This window comes from Etheostoma cragini, chromosome 1 (assembly GCF_013103735.1).
Source record: "Etheostoma cragini isolate CJK2018 chromosome 1, CSU_Ecrag_1.0, whole genome shotgun sequence".
Lineage (NCBI taxonomy): Eukaryota > Metazoa > Chordata > Actinopteri > Perciformes > Percidae > Etheostoma > Etheostoma cragini.
The window spans coordinates 18,949,902-18,965,139 of NC_048407.1; the positions used below are offsets into that span (position 1 = coordinate 18,949,902).

The 15,238-nt window shown below is 37.1% G+C and overlaps 1 protein-coding gene across 9 annotated transcripts in view; it reads right to left on the minus strand.

Moving 5' to 3' along the window:
• Positions 1-13,418, minus strand: part of tead1b (TEA domain family member 1b) — a 58,142-nt gene extending 44,724 nt beyond the window's left edge. For 4 of the 9 annotated variants that reach the window (XM_034868883.1, XM_034868875.1, XM_034868868.1 and 1 more), the window contains exons 1-2: positions 13,158-13,418; positions 12,559-12,694 (exon numbers count right to left, since the gene is read on the minus strand). The gene's annotated coding sequence lies outside the window, so the exon portion shown is untranslated. The remainder of the gene's footprint in view (positions 1-12,558; positions 12,695-13,157) is intronic. The other 5 variants (XM_034868919.1, XM_034868910.1, XM_034868891.1 and 2 more) reach the window with 2 other exon arrangements.
• Positions 13,419-15,238: the final 1,820 nt, after the last annotated feature.

Sequence of the window (15,238 nt, forward strand, 5' to 3'; positions counted from 1 at the left end):
TAATGTCCAGTCTACTACAACATTCTTTAGCACAAACTCATTCCCATACCTTTATTAAAACAACCCAAGGAAAAAACAAATATGACAGCTTATATATATGTATACTTATATCCAAGTAAATATACATTTTTTATTATTAAGGTATATGAAATTCATTATTAAACCTCAACTACTACTACTACCCTATCAATAAGGGCCATGGCCATAACGGCTATGTTATATCAATAATCTCATTTTGCCAAAACTAAAATCCGACCAGAGCATTCAGAGAGGGAAGAAAAAGGTCAAGAATGTCAAATCAGCTAGATCACTGAGCATGTATCAATTCCCACTGCTACCGATAAACATTAATAATTCTCTTCTACAAAAATTATCCCATAAACATTGTGTCTCCAGAGGGCTTTTCTCTAACATGTGATCAGAGTGTTTGAGGTGAAACTAAACACGTCAACCAGCAAATATAACAAAATAAACCCAACAACATTGGATTTTTCAACTCAGCCTCTACCAAAATCTCTTCAAAGCAAAGACTGTTAGATTTGTGCATCGCCTCAGTCTTTCCAACAGGTTGAGAATTTACTTGTTGAGGTGGGTGGCGCAGGATGTGACAGTGTAGCGTATGATGGCTGGGTTCAGTAAACAAGTCAAACAAGGGTTTATGAACTTTGTTGAGAAAGTGACTACCTAACTAATAATAATTATATAAATAATTTATAAAAAAATAAATTATGACATAATAAACAAACCAGACTAGAAGATTATACAGATACAGATAAAGTGTAGCCTATGATGTGCTTTGTAAATTATATCTGGTTGGTTTGTCAAATAAATTTGAGGGTTCAAAAGAATATATACCTGATTACCATTACCCGGAGCCAAAATGTTACATGATTTAACTTAACCTTTAAACAATACTAAAATCCATACAGAAAGAAACATGTTATTATTAGTCTAAACACTGTTCACATTTCTCCTACTAACTCCTGTTGAATCATATTACACTAAGGCTATCCAAAGTTAATTCTTGTTCATTCATACAGAGGGTGAACAACCATACTTTGATTTCTGACGTCTGGGACGCTTTCTGAGCAGTGTGGCCACTGCATTTCTACATTGTATTTCACAGTTAATTCCACGGAAAGCCACAACACCACAAGCAGCATGCTACTACTAACGTTAACGATAGCCTCTGAGCCTGAAGTGATTTGTTGATGCAGTGTCACGCATACAGCACATTTAACAAAATGAGTAAAATCACAACATACAATAGAAAGAGTGAACATAGAAAACAGTAAAATCAGAAAAGTTTATAAAGAAATAAAAGAATGAAATTGTCACACCACTGCTACGTATTGAAAGCCAGACTGAACGGACATAAAAACCGTAACGTTAAACCTCTCTCTCCCACACCGTAGTTAATGCTAAACAACTGAGGCCCTTAGCAAGCAAGCAAGCTATCGTACCAGCACACACAAATAAGAAAATTGTGCTAAAAAACTTTATGTTACTCACTGCTGTGGACACATGCAGCATCTGGCTTGGATTTAGCTCGGGGTACTGCAGGATTCCATTTGAAGTTTCCAAATTGGAACACTGAAATTCTGACTTCCGAGTACAAATGGAACGCACTGTTAGTTTTTGCGGTGTATTCAAGTGCAATTATTTTGGCCAGGACAAAGCCAGCGTCCGGCGACATGAGGCAACTTCACAGTCACCGCTAGTTCATTGGCATCTGCATGGTGTGTCAGGGCCTTAAAATCCTAGGGGATTGAGGCTTTCGAGATTAATATGAAGTTCCACACACAAGTTAAATAATAAAAGCCACACAGAGGTTCTAAAACAATTACTTTTAGATTTTGGCCAAGAACTACCCAGCTGTGTGTCACATGTAACCTTACATCTACTCTTTCCTTCAGGTCATCCAGAAGTCTGGCCATTGGATTCATGCACATTTCCATCTAGAAAGATTTACTGACATTTTATAAGATTTCTGAAATACAATCGCAAACGTTTTATTCAAGAATGTACATTCAGTTTGGCACACTAGGTTAACAGTGGCTGTGTTAAAGGTTTCTGGAGATAGTGAGTTGGTGTTTGAGTATTTGGAAAAAAACTCAAAAAATTCCAAATGCTAACATAGTATGCACTGAAATTAACTTAATTAAACTTTAGATTGGTTGCAACAAATAACATGTTTGTGCAAACTTATCATTTATATTAACATGAAGAAAATATGAATTCACACTTATGCAACAATTTAGCTGCCATAAATAATTTATTGAAGGATTCAAGCATTACTTGTCAATTTATATTATTTAAAGATTTGAGCAAGATAATGAGTTCTAGTTGTTAGGTAGTCATACAATCCTACAAAAGGTTATGTAAAGCTACGCATCAACATTATGCTATTCCTTTATTATCAATTGGCAATTGACTTAGTATATTTGTACTGCATTATCAGTTCCTATTTAGTGTTAGTGGGTCTAAGACATTTATTGTTTGGATGACCTGTGGAACTATAATTCTACCCTTTCTCATTCATTCAACTCTTGTTCATATATGCTGTACTGGCAAAACTACAAAGTTGTCTATAAAATGTCAAATTATGATCAGTGTGGAATATAGTGGAATAATGAATAAGTGTTTGCAATGAAGGAGGAAGAGGATGTGGGGTATACGTTTTTAGATAAAATAGTGCACATAAAATATTGAGTGTTTACTCATACTTACTTACTCACTTATACTTTTCCTATTACATACCAGTATCAGCAAACAGAACAAATATTTATCTGTCGAATTATCTATACCTTCTCATGTCAAATGAAGATAGGGTTTGTTGTCGTCATACGAACATTGAAATAATACAGGATAATATTAATGCCAATCCCAAATAGATTTTTTGAGCATCCTGTGACATCAAATGGATGCTTTAACTGTATGCAACATGTGGGTAACGTGGCAGAGTTGTCAATGAAGACGGTCTCTTAGTGCTGTAGAATCTGTGGACTAATTATGTCCTTTAAAAGAAGGTATGAATGTCACCCATAGAAACACTTGTGGCTTACAGATAATTGCATACTTCTGTCTTTGCAGGGTGTTCACCATAGAAATGGTCTTATTTGTGAGATGCGGGGTGGAGATGGCCTGCAATGCAATAAGTAAGTGTGGTAGCTAAGCAGAGTAGTAGCTGTGACATGGCATTATGGGAAATTACACTTACTGTGAGATTACATAAACCACTCACCAAGCTGGAATCCAGCTCCTTAAATTAAGAGAACCCATTTCACCCATCAGACAGAGCAAGGTAATGAAATAGCAGATGAGGTCTCAAATGTAATTTTCCATGTGGAGTTCTTTTGTGTCGTTATCTCAGAGGGAGCAATAATGATTCTGTGAATGACTTTTGTGCACCCCATAATGGCCCACAGTAGTTAAGGCCACAGTGTGTAAAACTATAATTACCATGTGATTTCAAAATTCAACATTTTCAGATAGTTGTAAAGACATATCCTGGCCTTTTCATTATTATAACAGCAATGTCAAAAATATTCCATTTTAAGCAACACAACCAACTATGAACATTTGTATTGAGAAAATTCCATTGACTTTCAAGTTATTAAAACTAATTAATTACCTCAGTTCATGGAATAACGTCTTTGACGGCAGGTATTTTAAAGACCTTGAGATTTTTTTCAAATGGCAAACATTAAAATTAATCAAAAATCAATGGAAATACCATACTATTTACAAAGCTTTACCACACAAGGTTAGGTTCATGCTTGCAGTAAATCAGGCTTGCAATAAATAAAAATCAACTGAACAGGTTTGAGCCCTCGTCTTTGATTTAAAGAATATACATATTGGAGCACACACTTAACCAACTGAATTTCAGAAAAGAAAATGTGGTAAATGGCAGGGCCATTTTTAATTATCGCAGTCATGTCAAAAATATGTCCCATTTCCCAAACACCAAACTACACAAGAATGTCAGGTCAAAAACACTGATTCTGTATTGTACTTTCTATTAGGTTTCATGAATAAATCTACATGTTTGGAGTACAGATGAATGAATAAACAAGGTTTTCAATACCAATTTCCGCAGGTCCGATGGAAAGGCTACCATGCCTCTGATATTGGCTATGGCCTAGTGTTTATTTCATGCCTCTTTGAACCTGCAGGCTGAGATGCCTTGAATCTGTCTGATATCATTCCACTCAAATCTGAAGCCTGGATCCCACCGCCCAGCAACCATCAGGCCACTGTGGGATCAATCTTTGTTTGCTAGAGAATAGGATTGATTTACAGGTTCTGTCAAAGCAGCCCTCTTTACCTGACTCAGACTGAGAAAAAGGTAGCAACAACACGACCTGGACAACATCAGATAAGTCGGCTAAAGGCCCTCCAATCTGACCAACAAAGGCAAAATGGACTTTAAATCTAAGACACAAGCATTTCTCCTTCTGAGGATACATCCCTGTCCTTCCAGTAATACTAAAATATATATAAATAGATCTGTAAACACAATTCACCGTTCAACCACAAAATTTAATGAAAGCTCAGAAGTCATTTTCCTATCAAAGATTTGCAGTGCATTCCAGACAGAATACACCCATGTCACCGTGGTGTGGATTGCGAGCGGAACACATAAAGCTCAGGAAATTAAAGCTGTAAATAAAGGTCCGTCAGATAAAGGATCTCCTGACAGTTATAAGAGCAGAGCAGGACGAGAGCTGGCCGCTGGCTCATTCAGGACGCGTGCGGATGGGCATGAAGAAACAACAGTGATGACGAACATGAAGGCCACAATTTGCATTTGGCTCTGACAATTTACACGGACTGTCATCTCTTTTCTTCTTCATATTCTTCTTCTTCCTCTCTAGCCATTATTTACCCCCTTACATACTTCTTTCCTCCCTGTCTCTCGACATTCCTCTTTGCCTCTCTCTCTTTTTTTCTATTGGCAACTCCTGCATGTCACACTGGATTCATTTGTCATAAAACAGCCTCCTGAGAGGTGCTGTGTTTTTATACAATTTACCAATTATGTATACTGTGACTTTATTTTAGGGATGCCTTAATGGATGCATTAGGAATATATTAGCACACAAATATCTTTGATATATCATCATCAGTAATGTTGATATGATAACCAACAGGTAAAGGAATGTATTGTTCATAGGACAAAAATCCCAAATCTGACCTATCTTACAAGTCACAAAGATGTTAAGAAAATTCAATTTAATTGTCTGCACCTTTCTGGCCATGTACAGTTTGAAAATACTTGGCCATTTTCTATGTCAACTGTTTATCATTGAAAGAAGACAACGTCAGCTATGTAAGAACTGATCAAAACATGTGACCTAGTGGTACTAAAGCCACCCTATTCACTATTCATACACACCACACTACACTAGGGTAGTGACATGATCACAAAAAGCATAAGCCAAACTAAAGCTAAATTAATTTTGGGCACTCTGTGAATATTGAGAAATAAGGATCCAAGGTTAAGACACTAAGCAGGTAGTTATTAAGCCTTTTTTTTTTTTTTTTTTTAATTTTTCAATCGCCTGGTTTCCTTGTGTAATAACACTTGTATAACCTCAACCCTGTAATGCACTAACAAGTTATAGACCAAAAAGAATTTCAAGACAACCTGGGCTATCAGGAAATGTATGCCACAGGGTTTTCACATGAATGTATAAATTCTTATAGGACTTTAAAGACAAAATAAAAAACTAAACGGAAATTGAATCTCCCAGAAATGTATTCATCACACAGGACAATAAGGACTTTTGGCTTCTGAAAATTGTTCTCCCAAGTCTTGACAAACAAATTAAACACCGTCACTTACACAAATAAAAAAACGATACTAACCCATGTCACACAAAATGTGTAAAAGTTCAATAAAAACTACCTATCTAATCTAAACGTTATTTATTAAAATTACGCTGTTTCATCATTGTTTCAGCTCGTCATTTCCAGGCTAGATTACAAAGCTTCTGAAAAACAATCAAAACATCTGAACATGTGGAAGCTTGAAACTATATCATAAAGATAGCATTCACAGTGTTTAAAGAATGCATTTGGAAATTTTCTGGATTTTTTTATCGTCAACGAAACCCATGAAAATACCAAAACCAACAATTAACTAATCATGTTCCGTGTAGCTAAGCTTAATAAAACGTATCCCTCTGTGCCATAAAGCTCTATTGTTGTACAAAAACTATTAAAAACATAAATGTGCCTCGCCATTGCACCGGGTGACATTTATGACCTTTATCATTATAAACATGGGCACTGTAAATCTCACATACACCATTCTGCTGATTTAAATATTAACAAGAGAACCACATGTGTATTAATCGGCAGCTGAAAATAGTCCCCAAATGCTCTGTGTGCACCTGTTTAGGGAATGCTTCCTAAAAATTACAGTGCCATGGGGTTTTAGAAAACTATTTAGCCTAAAAAAAATGTAATATATATTTGTGACCTGAAGCTTTATGTCTTTAGTAGAAACAAATGGACTGAGGGCCACAGACAGGAAATCAATATGGACTGACGCACCTTTGGTTTTGTTTTCTTGACGCTTTTTGGTGACAATAACAAAAATAAAGAATATCTGCAACTTATCTTTTCATTTGATAAAAAACGCTGTAAAAAAACTAAAGATAATATTGAAGGATGTATTGTTTGTTGACAGCACAGCTAATCTTTGTTGATGATGTAATTATAAATCAACAAGACTCCTTGCTGGAAATATCTACTATTTGGGTCTATTAAACAGAGAGCAAAAAAGTTTGGACATAGCTCTCCGTTGCTGTGTCCTGGCTTAGATTCCAAACTAATTTACTGTGTACAGCCTGCATATTAATGTTGAGAGTTTACCCTCCAGTCTATCTGTGCCTCCACTGAATCCAGGGCACCTTTAGGGCAGAGAGAGAGCCTGCCTGATCTGTGTCAGCCATGATAACAATACAGCAACCATTGATGAAAGGTCTTGTGGAAAAGTATTACAAGCAACGGAATACGGTGCCAGGGAAACTGAATAAGCCACATTTGAATACAAGCCACAAATTATACACAGTTTCAGTAAATGAAGTGACTGTATGCCTTTGTCCTATGGGCTTCCTTTCACTAGTGGAGAGCTGAACACCACTACCGCTCCTGTGGCCTGCACTGAGAAAGGAAGTTGTTAAAGCCGAGATTTCTTGCTGCATTGTGGTTAAGAACTCAAAATGTTTATAGTGGTTACAGAAACTGACTCATCTAATGATTCATGGAGTACATATTGCTTTTCATCTGTGTGATCATGAGGCAGCTCGTGTATTAGTCTTTTCATTCCAATTTAGGAATAGAAAGAAAAAAAATACATGTCCTAGCGACTTAATAACTTCTGAGGGAACTACACATCGATTATGAGCGGTTAAGAGAGTACGCTGTCCAAATGTCTTTTTTCCAAAAATGAAGGAGACCACCATATGGTAAAAATTATTATGGCTGTAATTAAAGTGGTAAGCCTTCAAAGAGTCAGAGCAGCTCAATCATTTGGTCTTCATATAAAACAATAGACAGCTAAAGAAATGGACCAACAGATCCCGTTGTTCTGGACGGAGACCAGTGAAGGATATTAGAAGCACTTTTCATGTGAGTTCTGAGCGTTACTGCGCAGCCTCCAACTGAGCTTTAAAACGTAGAAGTCACATGAGCAACCCGTCTGAACGTTGTAAGTCTTCTGGTAGCTGTGCCAAGAGAAATCTCAATCATTCCAAATCTTGCAGAGACGGAGATCGTAGGTATAAGTTAGGTGATAACATAGGCACAGGCTAATTAATGCTGACTAACATGCTAGTTAATATTAGTAATTAAACCTAAACAGTTAATGTAAGTCGGAACTGTCTGTGTGCTTCTCCTGACAATACGGGCATTTCTCCACTAGGCAACAGCAAGTCGCTTGGTTATGACACAACCGTTAGCCTATTTTTACAAAAACGTCTGCTACAGAGCCATATTGTGAGGTAAAAGGTAATGGAGCCTTTTATTTATTGTTGTGTTTCTTTAGAAATAAACAATGGATAACTAAAGTTTTTAAATACTTCAGATGTAAAGATAGTCACTGTCAAAGTGAATGGCAGTCAGTGAAATGCTAACGCTTGTGGAGAACTAGAAAGGCTCAAACATGACTTGTTTCTTTTGAAGGATTTGGCAAAGTCTGTTACAACTGGAGCAAAATGGGAGTAGACTTAAACACAGCCCGTCTTCTATAAGTATGCACAAGGAGGAAAAAAAACTGTGTTGCACTTACTGAGGTGGCTGACAGGGCCAAAGTGCATTCGGTAGCTGGCAGTCATTTTATGGCTGCAGTACTGAAGCAGATTTACTAAGATGACGTCAGTGGCTTTGAGCCAGCTTTTCCTTTTTGGTGGCACTCTCCGCTGGCCTCAGTGGGCCTTGCTCAAACTGCTGAGCAGCAGCGTATACTCTAAAATTCCCTTTCTAGACCAGGGTTTACCTCAGGGCACACACACAGTCTGGAAGCCTGCAGGAGTGTCCTCTTTTTAAAGCGTGCCTGGACCGCGGAGAACACTGATGTTTTGACGTGATTCTACCCATGGCACACATCACATCTGATTAAACAAATAATGACTCTGTGTCCGGGTTCAATTACAGATCACAGATATTTTCCCAGCCCGGCATTTTCATTGCAAAAAAAGTATATTATGTATTATTATTTCAATTAAAATGTGGTACACATAATGTGTTCACATTCCAATGAGGAATTTCACAGGCCCTGTACTACAAGTAGAAACCATGCCTTGTTTCACGCACGTTTGTATTTTCAGTCAAGTGCAGCCTTTATTTCTAACATCAATATCATGTTCATGTATGTATGGTCTAGAGTACTGTACAGAAACAATGTCAAAACTGGGAACTACCAAAACTTTTAACTGTTGACAGTAACACATATAACAACTAACTTCAGTGTTAACAAAGGTGCAACCCACAAACCAAATACCAAGACAGAGAAATGAAGCCTCATCTGTTCACACAAACGCTGCATTCTCGTGCAGAAAAAAAATGCTATTCAACATTACAGTGTGTTAAAATTTAATTAACCTGAAAGCAAATACCTGAAATGAAATTTGTCACCATTTTGATTTAAAGACTTTTGTATAAAACATATATTCAAATGTAGCCTATACCTCTGTTTGACTCAGAACTCGAGTAAGATTTAAAATAGTAAATTTCAAACTAATTTTAGTGGAATTGAAAGGAGATGCCACCGTAAGAAAATAAATACGTGAGTGCGCTAAAGCACCTGTTGCACGGAGCATGGACTACACAGGTGCTTCTCTCCAGCAGAAGGTTATAATCCTCACACACAGAGTGCATCTCTTAATGTGCTTAAATTAAAAACAGTCAGGAACCATTTGTGGTTATCCTAAATGTGAGCTAATGACTGTAATTTTAGTGGCTAAAGGAACTGTTTTATTTAGTGGCATTCTGAGATTTTAGTTCCACTGATAGAATTAGTAGTGTTTTGTTGTTGTTGTCAGTGCGGGCGTGGTGTTCCAAACAGATAGCGGTCTTCATTATCTACACCATACTCTCCAAATGTCATTACTGTATGCAAAAACTTATTTGTCATCGGATAAACCTGGTAAGAGCTATAATTTAAACAGGCCTCCATAAAAATGTATAGGTGAGGAGTCTGGCCAAAAATATGGTTTTCTAAAAGTCGACAACCCTTGAACAGTATGGACAACCAAAGTAAAGAAGCGAGTCACTTGACTCCAAGAAGTAACACAGCCCACTGTGTGCTTCACAAAAGCACATTACTGTCCACACTTCATAACAGACTACATACAGACTATGGACTATAGTTTCTGTAGTTTTATTCCCGAGACCTCTACAGTGATGGGAAAAGCAGCGTTATAAAATAACGGCGTTACTTTTTCCAGTAACGAGTAATCTAATTGATTACCCTTCTCATCTTAGTAACAACGTTACCGTTCCTGCCGGAAAATGTGGCGCGTTACTATAATTGAAGCTGTTTTTATCATCAGACCAACTTGATCTCTGAGGCGAGGGGCAAAGACTTTTTTTCTTCCTTGGTTAGTGGACAGTGCACGAGACAAGCGCATAAATGCTGACAATTTTATGGTAAGCCTACCAGAGGTAGATATGGGCGGGTGTTCATAAGCACGCATAGTCGTACACACAACAAACAACACATGCGAGTCAGTCAACGAGAGACAGGTATGGCATTATGAAATCTAGGAGAGGGGTAACTTTTCCTGCTTAAGATTTCCCACTGTGGTCAAAAAACATAGGAACTGTGATTCTAGAGCTAGAGTTTAGATTTGTGTACAGTTTCTGTTAATAATGTATTGTATTAAGTGTCCATTTCATTATAATATTCAGATTCATCATATATAATTGAACATGCACGTGTATTTTATGTTCCATTAAAGAGGGGTGGAGGTGGAGTCACATTTGAGCATTTAAAAATGCACATGAAAGTAACGCATCACTTACTTTCTGAAGTAACTGATTACTTTTATAATTTGTAACTGAGTATCTAATTTAGTTACTTTTTGGAATAAGTAACTAGTAACTGTAACTAAATTACTTTGTAAAAGTAACTTGCCCAACACTAAACCTCAACAAAGCAGCAAAATCTGAACAATGTATTAAAGTCACACATTGCCTGTGTAGCCAATAAAGCAATATATCCACTATCAGCATTTGCTTAAATATCCCTTTTGCAGCTCATAACCATAGATCATGATTTAAATAATAATCAACTTTAATTTTACAAGTCAGTGTAAAGGGCTGTTAATTTTTTTTAAGCAATTATATGCAGAAAGACAAAGGCTCAGTGTCATCCTAGCTGTGAACATATGTTTGTTGTAGTCTCTTTAACAAACTACAGGCAGTGCTTAATGTGCTGCACTATGCTCCTCCATCAAAAAGCAGGGGAAGTTTAGTAGCTCCTAGTTTTAGAGGTAAAGCCTAATTCAGTTAAACAAAGACAACATCCTATTCACAAATGTTATGCAGGCTTCAGTCCAACAGGTCCACTGGTTGCATAATCTAAAAACAAAGCATCTATTTCTACCCCTAATTTTTTTTCCTCCAAGCAAGCAGATTTACAACGTGACATGTCCGGGGTTACGCCTGACTACATTCAGACTGTTTCCTGAAAATGATAAGCCCTTTCATTTTAATTAAATTTAAAAAAGAAGAAGAAATCGGGTCTTTTCAACGTATTTTTGTCTCGTAACAAGTTACATAAAATGATTAACAACCCTGAACTGTAAGAAAAGGAATCTGGCCATAACCAGCTTCTTTAACATTAAAAACAACAACATGTGGGAGGCTGTAGGTGCTGCACACAAAAACCTGTAGTAATGTTAACGTATTACTACCAAAGAGTAGTAGTAGTAGTAGTAGTAGTAGTAGTAGTAGTAGTAGTGATGAAGTAGGGATGAAAAATTGATTTTGTTGTTCAAGCTTGTGCAGGTCTTTTTTCTTTTTCCCATTGTTCAGTTGTGTCACTTCCTCCGTTAAGCTTACTATAATACAAAACAGCAACTTTAACAATCTAGTTTAGTTTTTTAGTTTTTTTAGAAGCGATGGCAACTTTAAGCCACAAGATGTGTGACTAGACAGTTGATTGCGATACTAAAAAACTATTGGAGAGCTCACAGGAGATTGAATGAAATTGTTACATAATTCTTAGCTAAATTAATGAAGAATATTGACACCTTGATGGAATCACAACAGCATATCTGAGCTGTGTAAACAACGGTGGCCTGATGACCTGACTGGGCTGTTTGCTCAAAGCAAACCAAATCTGGCCATTTAAAGCAGCAAATACACAGAAAAGTGTCAAGGGTAAAAACAAATGCAGACTAACCAAAGTCTGGCACAAAGAGGAGATCCTTCAATGTTTTGTGCAACAGGGTGTACACCCACTCTTAAAGCCAACTTTACTGTTGCTAATGAAAGCTTTTGGCCTCATTCGGATCCCTCTCTTTGCATAATAGCTTGTGTAATTTCCCAGAGTCCACAAAAAGATATGGGGATGAAATCATTATAGCTTACAACTTTGTGACTGACACACACACACACACACACAAACACACACACACACACACACACACACAGCTGGCATACAGTTGGAGGGGAGATCGGTTTTAGCTGAGCAGGTATTTCCCAAAGTAAACCCCCAAAAACTGCATAAACCTCAATTTATGCTAATTTCCTTCTTAATCGATATCCAAAGGGTTTAGCTAGCTCAAGCAAGCCACTTTAATATTATTTTAAACAGCCAACGTAACGCAAAACCTAGGAAAAATACACGGTACTGCATTGTTTTTTCCTTAGTAGTTTTCGGGTACTCAGGGAGAGACACAGAGGAGCTTTAATCCACCACACAAGCCTTTCCCTCCGGTTCACTCGGTTTCTTTTACAGTAACAGTAACGTGAAATTAACAACATGGAGCACACACGCTGAGAGAAGTAACGTTAACAAACATTAAAAAATGTACTTACACAAAACTTCGATGGCGATTAAAAAAGCACCGCTAAAACGCGTTGAAGCAACAAGTCTCTCCACCGTGTTTTCTTCTTCGAGGTGGTCCGAAAATGCTCCAGTGAAATCTCCAACAACTCCCGCCGGCTGAGCAAACTACGGAGGAAAACAGCAACGTTTTCAACCGTCATCTTGTCCAAAAAAATCGTTATTCTTGCGGTCTGTTTTTTTTTTTAGTTCATTCCGAATCTCGCGGGGACTTTGTGGGGATCTGACACAGGACGACACGGCCTCTGGAGCTTTTTGTAGGGGCGTATGATAGGGCTTCTTTTAAAAAATGTGAAAAATGTCAAAGATTTTCGCTGCCATGTCAAAGCCATGGGCTACAACAGTGAGTGTTCAAAGTGAGCACCCTGTTGCAAACAGCGACCAGAATCGGCCATCTATCTCAGCGAAGAGACGACCTAACGTTACTTTACGCCATGGGATAAATAGTAAACACCTAAATAAGCCGACATTTTATAATAAACTGTCTAATATTTACAAATGCGTCAACTAAAACCCAACGAAGAGAAGTCTACAACCAGTTTGGATACCTGCAACTACCATTGCAACTTACCTCGTTATTGATATCTCATATAAAAAAATGTCCCCTTTTTTGACAAATGGGATGTTATGGGGTATTTTTTTAATACTATGTCAAGTTATTCTAGTGTTTCTGGACCAGCCAGGAAGGTGTAGGTGAATCGCGCACTGACGGAGATGCGAAGAATGCTCGGAATGAGAAGAGGAATGAAATGAACGCAAAGAGCGAGTTTGCGCCGGGGCGGAGCGAGAGGTGGCGTCATCCCGAGCCCAGCAGCCAGCCTGGGCAGCGGGCAGCAGCAGGGACACAGGGAGGGTACAAACAAAACATCCCGAGAAATGACGCCTTCAGGGACACCACGAAGATCAGATTTTACAACGCCAGAGTCCTGAGGCCCACAACAGAATCGACCCAGCTACAGTTATCAAGATAGAACAAAGTCCCTCAAAGACAGTGGTGGATAAGTATTCGGATCTGCTCAGCAATTCAGCAATACTACAGTGTAGAAATACTCAATTAAAAGAAAAAGTACAAAAGTATCAGCTTCAAATACACTGAAAGCACCTACAGTTAACGTAAGACTGCTTATTATGCAAAATGGCCCATTTTAGAATCAAATATAACTGGATTATAGTTAGTGATGCATTATTGTGTACGTCACTTTAATGATGCAGCTGGTAAATGTAGAGCTAATTTTACACATTATATACTTCTGGGTAGTTTAACCAGTGGTTGAAGTACTCAGAGTGTTTACCAAAGTAAAAGTAGCTATATCTACAATGTAGAAATAATCTTTAAACAAATAAATTTAAAGAAACGGGTAAAGTACTCATTTTGCAGAATAGTCAGTTTTAGATTAATGCATATTTTGGGATTTTGATTATTAATACATTAATATGTACATTTCTTATGTGTATGTACTGCTATATACTCTTATATTGTTTTACTATACTGTATTTTCTCTTATTCTTCTATAATATATTACTACACTACCGCACCATGTACTATTTCTAATTTCCCTCACTATATCATGATGTAGCTACTACATGATACTATACCAATGTAATTTCCCAGTTTGGGATTATTAAAGTCTATCTATCTGTCTATCTATCTATCTACCTACCTATATTATGTAAATATGCTACATTGACTCTTGCATTATATTATATTCTGGTGTGCTGTGTGCATCAACCCGTTGACTCTGCTGCTATTAATTACACCAGTGTCACTTTTTTAGCACAACTCCCTTACCATGTCATTGTTTCCAAATACTCTTGTATAGTTTCAATTTTTTATTCCATTCTATTTGTTTTTTACGTCTTATTTATTTGTGTTACTTTCTATACTTATCTGTATTTATTTCTGTTGTTTGTTGTACTGCTACAACAACCAAATTTTCCCACTGGGGATCTATAAAACTGTATCCTATCTTATCTTATGCGATACATGTTATCAGCAAAAACCTGAAATGTCTAAAATGAATCATATATAAACATGTAGTGTTCAAACATTTCACCTGTGAAATATATTTAGGATATCTATATTAATTTCACATGTGGTTTTGTTGCAACAAACAAACAGACAAACAAACACAAGCAGGACAGCTAGCATAACCTCCTTAGACACAGGCAACTAACTACCTTAATGACAAAAGACACCATCCATCCAGTTTGGCTGTTCAACTGGGGCACCAATGTGTAGGAACAAAATAGTTATCTTAGTGCTTTTGATTTGAAATTTGCATCTTAATCCATAGTAATGTATCAATGTATTCAAATGGTGGTTTTAAATAAACATGAGATGGAGGCAGTGATTGGAAACACAAATCCATGCAAATGTCATGACAAATATTCACACCATCTAAAGACACTGTACTGTTGAATGAATGAGCTGCCACAGTGCTACCGTGTTATACAAAAAGTGTGCATTAAATTACCTTTAATGATGGACTGACCAGGTGCATTCATGTTTGCTTGCTTAACCATCACTTCTGTTTAATGTATTGTCAACTTGATTATATGCTGTATAGTGAAGCAAGATTACTTGATTCATAGACATAATGTGAATTAACTAAATATATCAAACAATGGAATTTGCTGTCATGGCGTCTGTCT